The sequence below is a fragment of the Chelonia mydas genome, chromosome 1 (assembly GCF_015237465.2).
Source record: "Chelonia mydas isolate rCheMyd1 chromosome 1, rCheMyd1.pri.v2, whole genome shotgun sequence".
Taxonomy (NCBI): Eukaryota; Metazoa; Chordata; order Testudines; family Cheloniidae; genus Chelonia; species Chelonia mydas.
This window is the reverse complement of record NC_057849.1, coordinates 216,995,055-217,014,925: the sequence shown is the minus strand read 5'-3', so window position 1 is coordinate 217,014,925 and position 19,871 is coordinate 216,995,055. Positions and strand designations below refer to the sequence as shown.

Here is a 19,871-nt window from a genome sequence, read left to right as displayed (position 1 = left end):
CCATTTTCAGAAGTTCTGAGCACTCCCAGCTCTAGTTATTTGATGGGAACTGATAGCACTCGCTATTTCTGAAAACCAGCCCTAGCTTGTTTAACTTCTGAGTAATCTAAAGCAAAACTGCAAATGGATATGATAGGAATATTATTCACCTGAAGGTGAGCAACAATAGGGTGTTCTCTACTCTGTTTATATATAAACATTATGACACACTCAGGAACTTGACCTGTTCTTTTTGTACTGCATGCACTGAGTTTAATCAAAATCAAGTGGAAGATGTTGGCCAAGATTTTAAAAAGTAACTAGTGATTTTGGGTGCCTCAACTTTGGTGTGTCCAACCTGAGCAATCCTAAAGGGGCCTGATTTTCAGAAGGTGGGCGCTCAGCACTAGTCACTTTTGGAGAATCGTGGCCAGTGTAAGTATTTGCCAGTCCTGATAATGTCTGTTACCTACCCAACAAATAGAAATGAATTATGGGAGGGTTTTGACTTTGGACGGGGGTGATGAATGAAAATTGATCCCGAAACCGATTGTTCATATTACATGTTGGAAAGCATAAGGGGACACTATCATTCTAGAACGCCATATATTGAATTCTTTCAATGTTACTAATAACACTGACTCTGCTAGTCCCTCTGTAACAACTGGCAGAGGGCACACCATTTTGTAACTCACATCAGGCCTGACATACTTATTGCCCCAACACACTGTTGTCAGGATAGTCATTTAAAAGGTGTCATATCATATGAAAACTAAACACCACACTGGTCATTACTGCCACTGTGAAATGTATGTAACAATACTGTTATGTGAAATTATGGCTACTCTCTGTTTACAGATCCCAAACAATGTAAGACAAAAGAGGTGAAACAGGTTTTTTCTTAGACAAAGGAATGTGTATTTACTTGTCTGACCAGTTTGATCACAGGCAGAGAACAATGCAAGTATATTTTTATATAAGGTAAACAACGAGCCATCAAGCTAACAGGCAGGCCAGACCACTTAACAGTTGTGATGGGGGACAGAATCTGCACCCCCAGAAGCCTTCCTGGTCCTTGAGACAGAGACAATGAACTTCGGGGAAACAAGCAAAAAGCCATTTGGGTTATCTATCACCTGAGAGAACAAAGAAGCCAGTGCTTTGTCTTTATGAAAGATGGTTCTCCTGCTAAAGTAGTCAGAGAATGCTGACAACTTGGTGTAAAAAATTGTATTAGGCAAAGCTACATCTTGCTAGAATTAAGTTGTAGACACTAGAAAGTGTTTGTTTTGTTTGTACCCTTTCATATTTCTTTCACTCTTGTGTGAAACCACTGGAATCAATGTTCTTATTCCTAGTTTACTACAAACTATTTCAGTGCTCTCTATGAAGGTGGAGTGTATAACCCCAGTTTAGTTAACAAGCTGTGGTGTGTTCTGGCTCTTTGGAGGCAGCAGACATGATGTTACTGCAGTGTGTGTCCAGTAGGAGGGACTGGACACAGCATTGGAGATAGTTTTGGGGAGACTTGGGACCGGAAGAGTTGTTGGGGTCACTCTGCACGGAGTGACTGGGCTGGTGGAAGCCAGGGTGAGGCCATTGTGCTGTGAGCAGGCTGCTGGTGTCAGGGCTCTGATCCAAAGCTGCGCAGCATCGAAGCACCCAAGGTTACAGGGCAGGTGGTGACAGACCCCTCCTCCCCAAAGTGTCACAAATATCTTTGACTATTAACCCATAGGACTGAGCGTCCTTGTCCTCTGGAATTCCACTGAGGATAAGAAGGTATTCTCAGTACCTTTCTGTCCCTCCCTTTGCACCTGTGCCCTGTGTGTTCTCCAGCTCACTTCTAGCTGTACTGTCAGATATCCAGACCTTCCCGAGGCCTCCCTGTTATGGACATGTAAAGAGTCCCTTCTGACTGGGCCTCAACCCTTAGTCTTCCAGAAGCCTGGTTCTTTGGCTACATGTAACCTTCCCCTACTGCTTCAGGCTTGTCTAAACAGCTATGTTAGTGTGCCATAAGCGAGGGTGTGAATTTATAGTGCACTAGCTTCTCTGCACCAGCTCCCCCCGTGGACACTCTTACTGCACACAAACACTGGAAACTTTGAAGTGCGAGTGTGGCCACGCGCAAGTGCCGGGAGAGAGCTCTCCCAGCGCTCCTGGCACTCCACCTCCACGAGGGGATTAGCTCCGAGCGCCGGGAGCCTGTCTGCACTAGCGCTTTAAAGCGCTCTGACTTGCTGTGCTCAGGGGGGTGATTTTTCACACCCCCGAGGCAGCAAGTTAGAGCGCTATAACATGGAAGTGTAGCCGAGCCCTAAGTGTGTCCTCTGGTGGCGTAGCTTAACGCACTGCCGGTGCACACTAAGCTGTTGCACACAAAGGCACTCTTAAGGTATGTCTACGCTTTGGAAAAAAAAAGAGTGGCAGCAAGTTTCAGGGCCTGGGTCAACTGACTTGGGCTCATGGGGGCATGCGCTATAGGGCTAAAAATAGCAGTGTTAAGCACTGCTGCTCTGAAACCTGGTGAGGAGGGTGGGTCTCCGAGCCTGAGCTCCAGCCCAAGCAGGAAGCTCTAACGCTGCTATTATTAGCCACCTAGCACAAGCCCAAGCCAGTTGACCCAGGCCCTGAGACTTGCGGCTGCTTGGTTTCTTTTTTGCTATGTGGACGTACCTGTTTGCACGGTCAGTGTGTCTACATGAGCAGTTAGTGTACATAAACTACTGTGGGCTTTTCCCCATGTAAAAAACCCCCTCCAAGGACAACATTTTCAGGGAGGTAGCACACGATTCCCATCAAATTTCACTAGGATCTGAACATCTCGCTCTCTCAGGATCTTTTAAAAATCCCCCAGCCCAACAATCCAATGACAGGATTGTAATAGCTGCAAGGGAATATCTAAATCCAAGCAAAACAAAGCCAAAAATCATAGACAAATCTGCAAAAAAAAACCAACCCTCAATTAATATTTAAACTTTGGCTTTACAAAATCTAACTACTGCACCAGGTGGCAAATTTCCTTGTTTGCAACTTTCTTTGTTTGCTAATGCACTTGGAACAATATGGTTCAACTGATAATTTTTCCTTTGCTTTTAAAATACATGTAAATGTTTTCTTTAGGCATTATATTGAAACAGTTCATAGCTGGTGGCTCTTAGATATGGAATTACCCTTAGTGAATGCAGGTAAGCCTTGGCAACTGCCTTTGCCCCATACATGTACATTGTAGGTTATTACTCCTTCTGGAAACTATTGAACAATTCTGAACTGTTATAGGAGAGTGAGGGAGAGAGCAATGGCAAAAATCAGCAGGGTAGTTATGTTAATGGTCACTAGACTAGGACTTAGGTGACCTGGGTTTAATTCCTAGCTCTTCCATGACTTTGCTGGGTGCCCTGGGTCAAGTCATGTCTCCCTGTGCTTTGGTTTCCTCACCTGTAAAATGAGGATAATGCTACTGGCATACTGATATCTCAAAGATGAAAAGTGCTAAGTTTCTATTATCAGATATTTTGTTATTTGCTGTGAAAGTCATTCATTGTAAGTAAGGGCATAATGAATGACAAAGAGGTGATTAACTGAAACAGTAATAAGAAGCCTAATGCTAAAAATACTTCTCTGACTTCCCTGTGTTAACTAATAAGATAGATCTCTATTAATAGCCAACTCAAAATTGATAGGCTCTTATGCTTCCTTAATAAGGTCATAATTAAAATTAAAATATTAAAATCACATTTTGGGGCATAATTTGTTCTAGGTAGAGATGGAGGAAATGAGGTGAGGCCAAGCCACACTATTGCAATCAGGATTGCAAACACAACCTTTAGAGCTGTGATGTTCTAGAGAACTGGTTCTCAACCAGGGGTACACGTACCCCTGGGGGTAAGCAGAGGTCTTCCAGGGGTTACATCAAGTCATCTAGATATTTGCCTAGTTTTACAACAGGCGACATAAAAAGCACTAGCAAAGTCTGTACAAACTAAAATTTCATACAGACAATGACTTGTTTACACTGTTGTATGTACTATACGCTGAAATGTAAAAGCAATATTTATATTCCAATTGATTTATTTTATCATTATGTGGTAAAAATGAGAAAGTGAGCAATTTTTCAGTAATAGTGTGCAGTGACACGTTTGTATTTTTATGTCTGATTTTGTAAGCAAGTAGTTTTTAAGTGAGGTGAAACTTGTGGGTACACAAAACAAATCAGACTCCTGAAAGGGGTACAGTAGTCTGGAAAAGTTAAGAGCCACTGTACTAGTGGGTGCTCTTGTGCTCTGTTAAAATGTTGCTATCGAATTGAGGGGAAGGCTTCAGGATAATTTATCTGCCTGTGACGGAGGAGTTTGCCTCCTGTCTGAATACATCACACCCACCAGATTACTTTCACGTGGGTTCCTACAAATACTTCTCAGGAGCCAATCTTTTGCCTTTGGAATGAACCATTGCATTGAATGAAAATGGCATTTTGTTTCTCTCCCCTCAAATATTGCAATGGATGAGAATCACCTGCAAAAATATTCCTTACAAAGTCTTCGTCCCTCCTGTCTCCAGTTCCAGGCACACTCCTAGGGCATTGGGACGAACATAGTTTTCAGCATAGTTTTCATAAACAATTGCAGGAAACATTTGTTTTCCCAGTTGTGTTGCCTCCCTACGTGGTTATTTTTATGCAAACAAAACCATTTTCTCAGTCACACCCCCGCTCTCTATAACCTTATGCATCACTGAGTACATTGCAGGCTATGTTGAGGAAGTTTTGCAGGAGTCCCTTATTACATTTTCTTTATAGCTCTTCCCTCTGTTTGAGGTTGGGGAGGGACTAGGCAGAGCGGGGCAAACTATGGCCCACAGGCCACATCCAGCATGTGGGACCGTCCTGCCCGGCCCTTGAGCTCCTGGCTGGGGAAGCTAGCCCCCGGCCCCTCCACTGCTGTCCCTCCTCCCCCACAGCCACTCCACCGTGCAGGGAGCACAGCCTGTGTCCGCCCACCTCCCACACTTTCCAATAACCCAGTCCTGCCGCTCTGAGCGGCATGGTAAGGTGGCGGGGAGCAGAGGAGGCTAGATAAGGGGCAGGAGGTCCCGGGGGGTGGTCAGGGGACAGGGAGCAGGGGGGGTTGGGTAGGGGGTGGGGTCCCGGGGGAGCGGTTAGGGGCGGGGGGTCCTGGGAGGGGGCGGTCAGGGGATGGGGAACAGGGGTCCCCAGGGGGCAGTTAGGGACAGGGGGTCCCGGGAGGAGGCGGTCAGGGGTCAAGGAGCAGGGGGGGTTGGATGGGTCAGGAGTTCTGAGGGGGGCAGTCAGGGGGCAGGAAGTGGGAGGGAGTGGATGGGGCAGGGGCTGGCTGTTTGGGGAGGCACAGTTTTGCACCCCAATGTGGCCCTTGGGCCAAAAAGTTTGCCCACCCATGGACTATCGCATGATCCAAACCCACTGTAGTAAATGCAAAGACACCTATTGCATTCAAGGAGCTTTGGATCAGGTGCTTAATAAAGAGAGGGGGTCACTTGTATTTAGGTCTGGATTGCAAATCAATAAACCTGTCCCAAAGTCCAATGAGGATGCTAAGACCCAGGGTTTTGTATTGTGCTCCTCCCTAGCTTGTAATTAAAGAAATAAAACAAAGTTCTATTTGTCCAGAGCAGGCTTCAGAGTGATAAGCTATCAATGTTTATAATGGTGTGAAAGGAATTATTATGGTAACCCAAGACTTGGCCTTGCTGTCCAATTCCCCCAGCGTGTGTGCTTTCATAGGCAATTAAAAGAGGTGCATCAGCATGGGAAGCAAAAGCAGAGGGGTTATTTAACAACCTAGCGCTTAAAGAAGAAGCTGCACTCTTGCAGCCCGGCAGTATGATGGTTCTCAAGATTAAGATAAGCAGCTGTCACAATGAATAAACTGTGAATGTGGTGAGTCTTTATTGAAGGAATTTTTTTTATTGCACTTGGCATTCTTGAGCGGAGTGCTGCAGGCCACTCTCTCTTAAAACCTGCTACTGTTTTTGGCTCTGGCATTGTCATTACCCAGCGGAAGAGACAGTCAGCCAGCTTCCAACTTGCATTAATATTAGTGCGACAGTCAGAAGCAAGCTCTAGTGTTCAGGCAGCAGGTTCAGCTTTTCAGGGTGGGATTTTCAAAAAACCTCAGAGAAGACAATGGAGTTTTTACCCTTGACTTCTGTGGGAGCAGAGTTAGGCCAATACAGAGAGCTTTTGAAAATCCCACCCTTTGTATTTAATAGGAAAATGTGAGACTATTTTCAAAAGTGCTTATGTAAAAATGGCCCCTTCGCATTCAGCAGACCCCTTCCTCCTTTTTGCAGTTAGATTCATAGCCTCTGACTTCACCAATTAAGAGAAATTTTTATTGCTACTCATTACTGTTAGCCAGTGCAGTAGGGGAAAGGGAGTTGGGCTCTTTCTGGCTTTTGTGTCATTAACAGAGTTGTGACTGCAGAATCTTTAATGTCAAGTTCTTCCTGGCTCAGGCATCGCCAACTTGACTCTCAGATCTCAAAGGGTATAAAGGCTTGGTAGTTAGTTTTCCTTGAAAAATGAGCATAGCTCAGGAGCACACGATCAGGAGTTGCTGAGAGAATAAATAGTGAGCCTCTCGATGCCCATTAAGGATTCACTTTTCAGAGCAGAACCATTTTTTAAACATTAAACTCTTTATTCAGTCTTTTAGGCTGGGATATTCAAAGGAGGCGAAGGGAGTTAAATGCTCCTCTCCCACTGAATTTCAGTGGGATTGGATGTCTGACTCCCATAGCTTCCTTTGAAAATCCCAGCCTTAAACTATATATGAAAGGTGGGAAAATTGCTTTTTTCAGTGACTCCCCTCTGTATCTCCCTTGGGGTTTGCTGTGCCTTGACCCTGGCAGCTAGCTGTAAACAGATCTCATATGGGAGGGGTGGTAGGATACTGTTTCTGGTTCCTCTGTGTCCTTCTCTCTGTGAATACTGTAAGGACATGGAAATTCTTGTCACTGGCTTTCTAGTAACTGCAGGAGCAGGAAGCACAAGTCTCACAGTCCAGAGTAGGATGGACCCCAGTTGTTCAGATAGCGCCCTGTTCTTTTTGCTGGCTTAAGAAGGGCCAGTGGCCCCAGTTGACTGCTCTGGGAATCCACCAATAGGATGTCAGGGGCCAGCCTCAAACTACGGTGGGCTTCCTGGGTCATCGGTTGTTAGGAGGCTGCCAAGCAGAGAGTGTTGAAGCACGGCTGCTTCTGTGGATCTGGGTTCAAGACCTGTGGGTCATAACACCCACTCATCACAAACCTTCCTTTGACTCCATTGTATTTACATATCCTAACATCCAAGTGCGTTAACACTGTGTCTAAGACAGTGCATTCAGGATCTGATGTCCTTTTGTCCCTTGCAAGTTTGCCTGGCATTTCTTTCCTCCTCCAAGATCATTTCTCTTTGAACTGCATGGATATTCCAAATGTTTCAGCCTGTGAAGCAGCAGCTTCCTTCCACGTAACAAACCCAGAAGACTAATTCCAATAAAGCGTTTAGAAGACCGTCAAGTTAACCACAAGCTGTTTGAACGTCAAGATGCAGACTCTGGAATTTTTTGCTCACGTTAATTTTTGATAAGATAGTAAACCACATCTCAGCAAAACAAGGGGAAAAAAGAAAAACTCTGAAATGTTTGTTTGCCAAGCTATCATCTTTCAAATTAGGCAATGGCAGAAGCTTGTGTGATGCCTTAAATCTCACTTAAAGCATCAAAAACATGTTCAACCTGATTTTGTGGTGGACAGATTGTCTCTACCATGGCTGATCATCTTGTCGTGCTTTGGTATTTTAATGTAATGCTGATTTGCTTCAACACATCCCACCAACTAGTGGAAGTGGAAAATAGGGTATATGATCTCTGAACAATTCAAAAAAATAGAACAACTTGTGGAACAACCATTGCAGCAGCTTCTCCAACAAGATTTAGAGAGTGGGCAGCACATGAGATGACAGATGCATATTAATTCACCTGCTGAATTTGATTTTGAGTACGTTTGTATGCTGTGGCCATGTTAGCTCTGTTGTCATAGCTGTGTCCCCTGCAATCAGCTGCATCTAACCTGTCCTTTTTCAGCTTCTCTAAAATAGCTTCCATAATTCCCTGCCCTGGTTTGGTGTGGATATCAATGAACTCCTCTACAAAGCGCTCAACAACGTTTGCGCCATCTGTGATGCTGGCAGCCCAGATGCCAGCTCCTCATGTTGAAGTCCCCATGTCGCAACTGAACACTGACAAATACAGAGCTGGAATCAGTCTGGCTCAACTGTGTGTTAGTATTGTTAAAACAGCTATTAGAAAGATAAAGATGTGTTTAGACCTTGCTGAATGCTTGTGAGTTACTGCATGCATTAATCTCACTTGTAACGTCTGTGTCCTTTAGTGTAAGGTAATATTTGAGCAGTTGTCTTGTGAGCCGCTGTGACTATGTAAAGCACCAGACAGGAAAGAGGCCTTAATTAGCATGAAATGCTGATCTGTAACAGAAGGTGTTATGTCATGCCCAACAGGAAAGGTTCTCTGACACTAGATGGACTATTGTGGGACATTTAAAAGGACAAAAGATATTTGTTTTTCTTCACGGAGAGACGGGGAGAGCAGATGAGCCAGGCAAGCGGATTCCTTTGGTCAGCTGAGCTTGCAGCTCAGAGCACCTGGCAGCAGGGGGATAACACCCCCTCTCTCCCAAAAAAGGAACTAGGGATTACTATGCTTCTACTAGGGATTAAGTGCTACTAGGGATTAAGGTTATGCCTGTATTCCATAGTGTAAGATAATATTTGAGCAGCTATACTGTGAGCCTCTGTAACTATGTAAATCACTAGACAGGAGAGAGACATTAATTATTGTTAAGTGCTGATCTGCAACAGATGTTGTTATGTCCTGCCTGAATAAAAGGTCCATCAACACCAGATGAACCACTGTTGGTCATTAAAGAGGACACAATACATCTGTTATTCTGCTCTCCCTGCCCCATCTCATGAAGATGAGCCAGGCAAATGGATTCCTCCCATCAGCTGAGCTTGCAGCTCAGAGCACCTGGCAGCAGGGGGACAAAAACCCCAAAGAAAAAGAACTAAGGGTCTCTATGCAGCTTGGACTCTGGAAGGGAAGATTTCTAGATATAAGCAAGAGATTCCCCAGCTGCTTAGCCTGAGTTAGCCCTAAAGGACATATAGAACTTGCTGAATGTAGAAGCTTCTATTACCTCTTGAAAATTAAGATTGTAACTCATTTGTGTATCTATGTTTACCTTGTAAATAACTCTGTTTCCTTTTCCTATTTAATGAATCTTCATGTATTTTATTATCAGACTGGCTACAAATGCTGTCTTTGGTGTGAGATCTAAGGTGCAATTGACCTGGGGTAAGTGACTGATTTTGGGGACTGTGAGTAACCTGAATATTGCTGTGGTTCTTTGTGTAAGGGACCACCTATCACAAAGCTACACTCACGTGGGTGGCAAGATAGGAGTACCCAAGGGGACAGTCTGTGACTCCATTGTTAAGCTATTATAGTGCCTGAGGAGTTTACACTTGATACTTGGTTGGTGAAATCTAAGTATAGAACTTACAAGCAATGTGGAGTTTGTGCCCTGCTTCCTAACAGTCTGCCCTGAGATTGGTACGCAGGCTCTGGAGTCACTGCAGGTAGGGTTACACTGTCTTTCAAAACCTTAACCTACCTTAACACCTGAGACATTTGTCCCACTTGATAGCGGTCTGGAGTGCAATCAAACATAATAGAGAAGTATTTAGCTTTCATACTTTTACGAAAATAGTCTGCTGTACTTTTATTATGATCTTACTGATAAATTCATTTTAAATTTGGTTTGATAAATAGCTTTGTGGTACAGGCCTTAATAGTTTCCACATGATATCATGGAACACTATCATACCTTGCAAGCAAGTCAAGTGAGCCCTAACATTTATTATTACAAGGTGTCACGGGGCAGAGGTATAAAACCTTTGGGTGCCCTGCTAAAGAGCCGGCTTCCCCCTGCTTCCCTGTAGGGTGGCCAGGTGTATGGGCCAGGACCCTTAGCAGGGAGCCCAACTGCAGGCCCTAATGAGGACAGGCTCAGTGTGACCTGCTGAGCCTAGTGGAACCAGTTGGGTTGATGACTGGGCAGGCGTATAAACCCAGGGAAGAGCTCAGGAAGGGGGCAAGCCAGGCAGGAAGATAGGAAGCTTGAGGCTCTGTCTCTGCTGTCTGATACAAGCCTCAAAGGCCAGAGGACCCAGTGAGGGGTCGGAGGGGGGACAGGTGTTGCGGGAATTGGGACTGTACTGCCACTGTAAATAAAAGAACACGGGTGAAGCACCTGCAAGGGGTGTCTCAGACCCTTTCTTTGGCCAACCCAAGCACTGAGCGCAGGGACTAGGGGAAGGAAATCTGTCCCACCCTGTGACACAAGGGCTATCTAATTTCTTGTCTGAACCTCTCAAACCTGTCATCTAAGTACAGCAAAATAGCCTAGATGACACAAAATATTATGCCACACATCCTTCTGCATCTGATAGCAGGTCTGCATACCTTTATTCATCATGCAACTCTTTTTCAATCATTCTGCAAGTTCCATCCAGCAAGTGATTGCCTCCATGTGTTCCTTTGAATGTTCGTATTGGTATATTCATGTGCTAAAGTACAAAACCTTCGTGAATTTCAGTTTTACGCTTTGCAAAGGAAGATGAGGCATTTCACTGAAAAAGAAAAGAAATGAAACAGAATAAGGAAGCAAGAATCAAACTGTACATCAACCAAATTCACTGGTATAATCCCCCATTAGGAGTTTGGACGAAGAACCATGATTTAATACTTGCTTTCCTTTGCATTCATTAAGTGAAACATCTTGTTTTAAATTAACAATTGGACCATATTCCATCCACAAACAGACAACACAATCTGGCTCTTGTGGCCTAGTAGCTGGATCTGTCTTGTCAAAGTCAAAATTCTTCCCCACGCTTTTAATAACTGAACTGCTTTCAGCATCCATGTCCATAACAATTGCACTAGCAAACAACAGGCAATCTTCTGTCCTAGATTCAGAGATTCCAGCACACAGCAATTCAACACCGAGCCGAGCTCTGTACCAGAATCATACTCTGGCACCCAACAAGCTTGATAAACCCAAATCAATGTCCTTTCCAGCTAAGGAAGGCTCAGAAGCGTGAATAGCAGAATTGTCCATGAATTGTGCAACAGGAACACGGTCGAACTTCGCATGTTTCTAGGAAACTTTGTAGACCACTTGCACTTTTCTGATCTTTTTTCATGGGCCTGCTGCAGTGTGTGCTTTTGAGCATCACTCTTGTGCTTGAAGGTTGTCATGATAGAAATCATGGCTGACCATAAGAATTCACCCACCAAGTTCTTCATGCATGAATTGCTAGATTTGGAATGATTGCTGTAGTGGGTGAAAGCGCTAACTAATATCTCTATGAAACTGAGCGAAATCAGATGAAAGGTCATAATATCTCTGTGAAACTCAGAGCTATAGCCAGTGGTCAAAGTGTATGTGGGGGGATGTGTCACAGACCCTCCCTCCAATTCTTTTTGAAGATCAAGAAGGATCTGCACAGAACTTCTTATAGAACTGCTGCTTCAAACAGCTCCCAGGGCTCCTGCTGCTTCCTCATACAGCTTCCCAGAGCCCACTCCATTCCCCCATGGGCAAGCACTGTCCATTCATAGACCTGCCCATCAGTGTACAGGGAGTGGGTGGTGCCTGTGTCCATGGAGGAGTGGAGCAGAGCCCAGGACTGAGAGATGCAGCAGCAGCCCAGGGAGTGGCAGATGTAGCAGCTGCGGGGGAGGGGGAGCACAGCCTAGAAGCTAGGGAGGGGCCAGGAGAAGCCACAGGGAGCATGGTTCCTCCTTCACTGGCCACCCAGCACCTTGTAGGGACAGGCTCAGAGCTGAGCAAGCAGGGAGCAATGGGGCGGGGCAGGGCAGGGAACAGCAGGGACAGAAGGGCAGAGGCAGCAGCCCTGGCATGGGTCCCAGGGACTCAAAAAACCCATCCCCATGGTCACTGCTCTCCCAGCTCCAAAGAGACCCTCTCCTGTTTGGTTTGGATATCAATGATGTAAGCAGGGTCTGAATGAATTCTTCCCTGACAGCTAGCTGGGAGGTGGGAGACTTCAGGAGCAAACTGTATTGACATGAACACACCTACTCTGCTTAGATATATAGCAGATAGAGTAGTGTTGCTCAAAATAATCAACTTTGGATAGTGTTGGGTTTCAAATCACTGAAGTACTGAATGCAGGGGTAGTGAAATGCTGTTACCAATGTTGTCATTATTGTATGAAAACAGAAGCAGCAGCAGGACTGTGCTTAACCTGTCCCAAATGAGGGGGTCACCCTCAGCTGAAAGGACCTCGTTAAGCCAGGGGCTTGAATGCCAGACCCTGTGAAAGTAAGGGAGGGGACAGGTGTTCCAGCCAGGAGGAATGGACTCTCTCTAAGGGTCCTGGTTTAACCTGTTCTTCCCCACTGTTCAAAGAAAGCGCTCCATAGGCTTCATTAAGGGCCTCTTTGTTATGTTAAAATGCTCAAATGAGAGCTGAAATCACTTAGGATGGGGCAGTGTTTCTGCCCAGCCTGCAGAGAACTGAAAATTACTAATGCCCTGTCTACACTGGCAAGTTTCTGCACAGTAGAGCAGCTTTCTGCGTTATAACTCCCGACGTGCACACACTGCCAAGCCACATAATGCGCAGAAACTGCGCAGTTGCAGCGCTGTAATAAAACCACCCCGATGAGAGGCGTACAGCTTTCTGCGCTGGGGGTACAGCGCTGCGGTGCCACTGTAGACACCCTGGTCGATTACAGCGCTGTGATTGGCCTCCAGGAGGTGTCCCACAATGCCTGTTCTCACCTCTCTGGTCATCAGTTTGAACTCTACTGCCCTGCCCTCAGGTGACCAACCGTCAGCCCCACCTGTAAGTTCCTTTGGAATTTTGAAAGTCCCCTTCCTGTTTGCTCAGTGATGCGTGCAGTGGTCTCAGCGCATCCTTCCAGGTGGCCATGCCTGCTCCACGCACCAGGTGATCTCCTGCTTGGAGCAATGCCGAGCTGCTGGACCTCATCAGCATTTGGGGAGAGGAAGCTGTCCAGTCCTAGCTGCGCTCCAGCCATAGGAATTATGATCCCTACAGACAGATTTCATGATGCATGACAGAAAGGGGCCATGACTGAGACACATTGCAGTGAGGAGTCAAAGTGAAGGAGCTGTGGAATGCCTACCACAAGGAGCGGGAGGCAAACAGCTGCTCCAGGGTTGCACCCACAAGCTGCCGGTTCTACAAAGAGCTGAATGTGATACTCAGTGGCGACCCCACCTCCACCGCGAAGACTACTGTGGATACTTTGGTGGCTTATGTGCCAGTTGAGAGTGGACTGAGCCAGGAGGAGGAAATCTTGAATGAGGATCTGAAAGGGGGATGGACCCGAGGCAGAGGATGACTCAGCGATCAGAGATGCATGCAGCCAGCAGCTCTTTTCTACCCCAGAGGAGGCTAGCCAGTCACAGCAGTTGGAGCTGCTGATATTTTTTTTTGTTTGACTCTCTCCTCTGGTTGTTGTTTTTTAATAAAAGAATTGTATTGGTTTGAAAGCAATCTTTATTCTATTAATTGAAAGCAAACAGAGCCCTGCAAAGCAACAAACAATTATGTTAAACCTTGACATTGCATCATCTGCACCAATCACAATCACCTCCTAGCATTACAAGCACTGCACTCCCGAGCATAACAACAAATATTAGTGGCTTTCAGCTTCAAATTGCTGCCTCAAGGCATCCCTGATCCTTATGTGCCCCTCTAATAGCCCTGGTCTCTGGCTATTCAAACTCAGCCTCCAGGTGCCGAGCCTCTGCAGTCCAGCCCTGAGTGAAGCTTTCACCCTTCTCTTCACAAATATTATGGAGCGTACTGCACACAGCTATAAGCATAGGAATATTGTCATCGGCTAGGTCCAGCTTGCCATAGAGGCAGCACCAGCGGGCCTTTAAATGGCCAAAAGCATGCTCAACAGTCATTCTGCACTTGCTCAGCCTGTTGTTGAACTGCTCCTTGCTGCTGTCAAGTCGCCCCATATATGGCTTCATAAGCCATGACATTAAGGGGTAGGCGGGGTCTCCGAGGATCACAATGGGCATTTTGACTTCCCCTACAGTGATCTTCTGGTCGGGGAAGAAAGTGCCTGCCTGCAGCTTCCTGAAGAGGCCAGTGTTCTGAAACATGCGTGCATTCCGGACTAGCCTGTGTTAATGTCTGTGAAACACCTACAGTGATCCACAAGTGCCTGGAGAACCATTGAGAAATACCTCTTGCGATTAATGTACTCTGTAGCTAGGTGGTCTGGTGCCAGAATTGGAATATGTGTGCCATCTATCACCCCTCCACAGTTAGGGAAGCCCATTTGTGCAAAGCCATCCACAATGTCACGCACTTTGCCCAGAGTCACGGTCTTTCAGAGCAGGATGTGACTAATGGCCCTGCACATTTCCATCAACATGAGTCCAACTGTTGTCTTTCCCACTCCAAACTGGTTAGTGACCGATGGTAGTAGTCTGGAGTAGCCAGGTTCCACAGTGCAATCAGCTCGCGCTTCTCCAACGGCAGGGCAGCTCTCATTCTCGTGTCCTTGTGCCACAGGGCTGGGGCGAGCACATCATACAGTCCCATGAATGTGGCTTTCCTCATCCAAAAGTTCTGCAGTCACTGCTTGTTATCCCGAACATCCATCATGATGTGAGCCCACCACTCAGTGCTTGTTTCTCAAGCCCAAAAGCGGCGTTCCACTGTGGTCAGCACCTCTGTGAGTGCCACAAGCATTTTCGTGTCATAGCTACTGCGTGTGGTGAGATCAACGTCATGCTCCTCTTACCTTTGTAGTTTAAGGAATAACTCCACTGCCACTCGTGACGTGTTGGTCAGAGCGAGCAGCATACTGCTCAGCAGTTTGGCATCCATTCCTGCAGACTGAAGAGGCAGGGCGTGCAGTACACAAACCATTGTAAACGGTGCCAAATGCAGACGGAAGCACAGGGATTGCTGGGATGAGAAGCAATGCATCATGGGGCATTGGGACAGGACCCACGATGACCCGCGACCCCCTCCCCCTTCCCACAACTCTTAGTGGCAGAAGAGGAAGAGATGCTCTGCGGGATAGCTGCTCAGAGTGCACTGTTCCGAATACCATTGCAAGTGTCACAAGTGTGAATACGCTATTGCGCAGGCATCTGACAGTGTGAACACACAATAGAGGTTTCCCTTCAGCGCTCTCTGAGCAGTGCTGTAACTGCCGATGCTGTAAATCTGCCAGTGTAGACATAGACTCTGATGTGCAGAGGTCGCAGCAGAGAGGCAGGTGGGAGCAGAAGGTGACTGACAGTCAGCCGGCGAATGAGTGGCTAGCGAGGCAGTGAGCAGAACGAGCAGCTGGTGATGCAACGAGTGGCTGGCGAGGCGGTGAGGAACCACAGCTGACAGGGCGGCCAGCAGAGAGGAACTGCGGCTGGCGGGGCGGCCAGGTGACGAGGAGCAGTGGCGGGCAGGGCGGCCAGGCAGAGCAAACGCAAGCAAGGTGCCTTCTTCCCCAAGTGGGAGGTGAGCTCACACAGATGCACCTCTGAACCCTGGGTCCTCACTGACCAAGGACAATTACTGTGAGTGGGGTGTGGTGAGGGAGCAGAGAGAGGCACAGAAAAGGAACCTTTGGTTGTAGAACTCAAGAAGATGAGGCAGAAGGCACTGCCCCTCGCACGCTGGGGTGGGTGTCCTGCTCACAGTTTTATGATTATGAATCCTGCGTGTGGCATTTTCCCTAATTAATGTCGGGTGACTTCCCTCCATTCATTAAAAGTTTCTTTTCTCACTCAGCCTCTGTGCTTGCGAGTGGGGAAGTCTTGCCTCTCAGAGGCGACCCAGGGTGGTGTGTAATGTTCCCAGGTTACTGGGTGGGGGCTTGAGCTAGTTCTTTATTGTATTGCTGAAAAGGAACCCCTAGCTATTGAACCCGGCCCTGGTTGCTGCCGGCCCCACCTGGCAGAAGGGTTACAATGATATCTATAAAGCAGTAAGCAGGGCCCTGAATACACCCTTCAGCACTAAGCAGGCCACTAAATAGGGGCATTAAAGGGGCCCCTGCATACACCTTTTGGAGAACTAAATGGGGCCCTGAATCATCCATTTGAGACCCTAACAGGGCACCGAATACAACATTTGGGGCACTAAACAGTCCAGAGTACGTCGTCTGGGGCTCTGAATAGGGCCCCCAACACACCAAACCCCAAAATATACCATTTGGGGCACTAAACAGAGAAGGCTAGAGCCCCACCACAGAAGCAAAGAGTGAGAGAGTGGGGGGAAAAAGACAGGAGAGGCTCTTTATGGGCCTCTGACAGGCCTGGGTCCAGTTTCCCAGGAATTGTTTGAAACCCCCTCCTTCCCCGCCCCGCCGGTTCACACAGCCCAGCTTCCATTAACCTTAGCTTTACCCTTTCCAGTCTGCATTGTTTTCTTCTTGCTCGGCTGAGACCCTCAGAAATGGCTGTGCTCCCTTCAGAAGTGCGGGTACTCTCGCGCCTTGCTCAAAAGAAGCCACTGCAGACAGCACCTGCAGATAGCACTGGGGATATTGCCAGTGTTGGATTAAACCTGAATAACTAAATACTGATTTTAATTATCTAAACCTCACCTCACCCTGCCATAGGGCCTGAGGGCTGGACAATAAAATAACTACAAGGGTAATATAATAGTCTAATAAAACACTGTCCTCCCCACCCCCCAAGACCTAAAAATACCTGAAGGGAATCCCCTCAGGGAAGGGTTTGAGAGGGAAGGCAATGAATATTGGCTTGAGGGTTTCTTTTGGTGGCTGCCCCTTAGGATGGGGGATTTTGCTCCCTCCTTCAAGCTGTCGTGGCTTGACAGAGCTGTCTCATGCTGGAGCGCTGAAGAGCAGTGCATAAAATGAAACCAACCCTGCTGCAAAACCACACACACGCTGAAGGGAGGTCTGGGTGTGGGTGCCGTGGGGAAGAAGAGGTAGAACGGGTTAGACTTGCTCCAGTCCCGCCCCCTGACTTCACTGTATTCTCCTTTCCACCTGATTATGCCACAGATGCCTCAGCAAAGTCTGAGATGTGTTGAGCTGTCCGCTCTCTTCCTCTCTCTTCAGCCACAGCTGGCTGGGAAAGGCCATTTGGGACCTGCACGGCCTCTTTGCATGGGCATCTGTGGACACAGGCCGAGGAGAAGTAACAGCGGACCAGCTGCTGGGTGAAAGTAGCCGGGGGACTGCAGAGGAAACATCCCCTGGAACAAAGTTGTTTGCAGAAATAAATACCAGGTAACAACTTAAACAAGTGTTCAAGGAAGGGTGCAGTGTCTCAATAAGTAGCTCCTCTTCCTCTCTTCTCAGTGTGTTGCAATGCAGCAGCCAGCATGCTTCCGGTGGTGACTGAATTCTGTGGGGACTGTCTTTTTAGACAGCAGTGTTGTTTAGGCACTGCCCTGCGAAGGATGGCACCACTGCAAGGGGGCCTGGCAGCCGGCTGGCCTGGCATCAAGAGATTCTGCTAGGGGCTAAGGATGAGAGAGTGTTAAACAGGGGCTGTGTGTCATCCAGGAGACTACTATATTGGAGAACTGTGTCTGCGTTTGTGTGCGTGCACACACGTATAAAACACATGCTCAGGGTTTAAATTGTGTGTGTCTAGTCTGCGTGTTGTGGGGGGAAGGGAGGGTGCTAGAAGTAGAGGAAGAGTTTCCTGTTCACCCCCTGACAGGAGGGGAAAATGTTTCTCCCAAACTCCCTGTTCCTTGGCTGTTGTGATGAGAGTTCAGCATGCTGTTTCAATCTACTTAACCACTCTGTGTGTGTGCGTGTGTGTCCATCCATTTCACTGTGTGTGTGTGTGTGTGTGTGTACATATCTCTCTCTATGTGTGTATGTGCATACACATATATTTCCTAGTCAGGACTCTAATCACTAGACAGTGCTGTCTGACTTTCATATTATGAGGCAATACTATCTAGTGTTTAGAGGAGGACTGGCAGACTTCATTCTGTTCTTGGCTTTGCCTCTGATTCACCATAAAAATGTGCAAAAAGAAAAGGAGGACTTGTGGCACCTTAGAGACTAACCAATTTATTTGAGCATAAGCTTTCGTGAGCTACAGCTCACTTCATCGGATGCATGTGGGCGACTCAATTAACCTGTCTGTGCTCCACCTTTCCCAGCTGTAAAACAGTGATACTAATACTGTTGAAAAGTTATGTGAGATACTTGGATGGAAAACGCCATGTAAGAGCAAAATAGCATTATAATGGTCTGCAAAATGCTTTTTGGCGCTTTCTGGATAAAGGATGTTTTACAAGTGTCTGTACCAACAGCACTGTAACTAATATTGTTATTTAATTGGTTTTATTTATGAGCCAAATGTTTCTGTCAGGCTAAGATCCAGATAAATATGGTCCTAGTGAAATCACTATTCTGTGCCTTTCTTTGCTGATTTACTTTTAGGATTGTGTAGCTATTTTTCTCTGTGCACCTTCTACTAATGGATGAGACATTAACTTAGATTACAGGCTATTTATTGTGTTCAGTATAGTGGCTGACCGGCAGAGTACCCAATGTAACCAACAGCAATGCTAACACTGATGCTTGCAAAAAGGTATTTGTCTAGTCCCCTTAACATTTTGGTGCCAGAGTTGCACTCCTGTATCGCTGGTATGGCACTGTCCTAAAGTAAGCTTTCCTTCTGGTTGCCTCAGTCTTTTGAATGGAGCAGATAGTAATTTTGAATGTTTTTCTGACTGTACAGTCAAGATACAGGAAGACACCATTTACCATCAAAATATGACGTTTCTCACTGCAACATCAATAGGAATTTGGCTGCTTAAAATGAAGTTTATATAATTTCTCAGTCCAGTCAATGATCTGACCCCTCTGTAACTGTCCTTGTTAGTATTTTTAATCTTCAGTGGGTCTTTCATCTAAAGACATACTTTCATCTTTTTGATTAGTTTAACATAATTTTTTTTGTGGTTAACAATGTTATCATCTATATCAGTAGACCGTGCATTACTTTCGCTTTAATAATGGGGCTTGTCCCATTTGAAGTAGATTAAATTATTGTGTTCTACAATACAGGTAAACTCCAGCTATTCAAAGGTCTCAGGAGATGTCCAAAACCTCAGATAATGGGAGGTTTGGGTTATTGGGGACTTGCCTTGCTATTTTTTAACTGCAGGCTATTTAAAGGGCGTAAATTAAATGTCTACCTTCCAAAAACAGCTTAGGATCAAAGCAAAAAACTAAGCAAATAAAAAAAATCACCCTTACATCAATATTTTAAGAGCAAGGCATTATACAAAGCAGCCCTGCCTGAAAGAGCTTACAATCTTGGTAATAATATATGCAAATTGCTGGTAACTGAATAGGTAGTGATATTCGTTGGTGATGGAATAATGGTCATTCACTAGTCTTTCATGTCTGAGTTCACTACTGACTTTAGTCACCAGTGAAAGAAGTGTACTGGTCTTGGGCAGAGTCCTCTCCTTTTGTGGCTCTGGGGTGGAGAATCATAGGAAATAGCAGGACTTAATGCACAATGCAGCACTATCTGCAGACTTTTCTTGTGGCTTATTTTCAGTTTGCAAGGTGAGCGAGCAACTTGCTGAGGGTTTTCTCCGGCTCTTTGCCCTCCCACTCTGGCCCCACTGACATTTTCTCTTACATTTTGCTGAGTGGAGGACTGGTAGCTACATAGAGGAGTGAAGAACATGCTGCGTAGCCAGTCTTCCCCTCCATGTGGTCCCAGTGTAGCTTTTTCCCTGGCAC

At 46.3% G+C, this 19,871-nt stretch overlaps 1 protein-coding gene across 3 annotated transcripts in view; it reads left to right on the top strand.

Annotated features, from left to right (window-relative positions):
- Positions 1-9,280: 9,280 nt before the first annotated feature.
- The window catches only part of CRACR2A (calcium release activated channel regulator 2A), a 99,167-nt gene continuing 88,576 nt past the window's right edge, over positions 9,281-19,871 (top strand). The window contains exons 1-2 of one of the 3 annotated variants that reach the window (XM_037913319.2): positions 9,281-9,380; positions 17,148-17,375. The gene's annotated coding sequence lies outside the window, so the exon portion shown is untranslated. Of the gene's footprint in view, positions 9,381-15,478; positions 15,632-17,113; positions 17,376-19,871 lie in introns of those variants that run through there. The other 2 variants (XM_043526882.1, XM_043526915.1) reach the window with 2 other exon arrangements.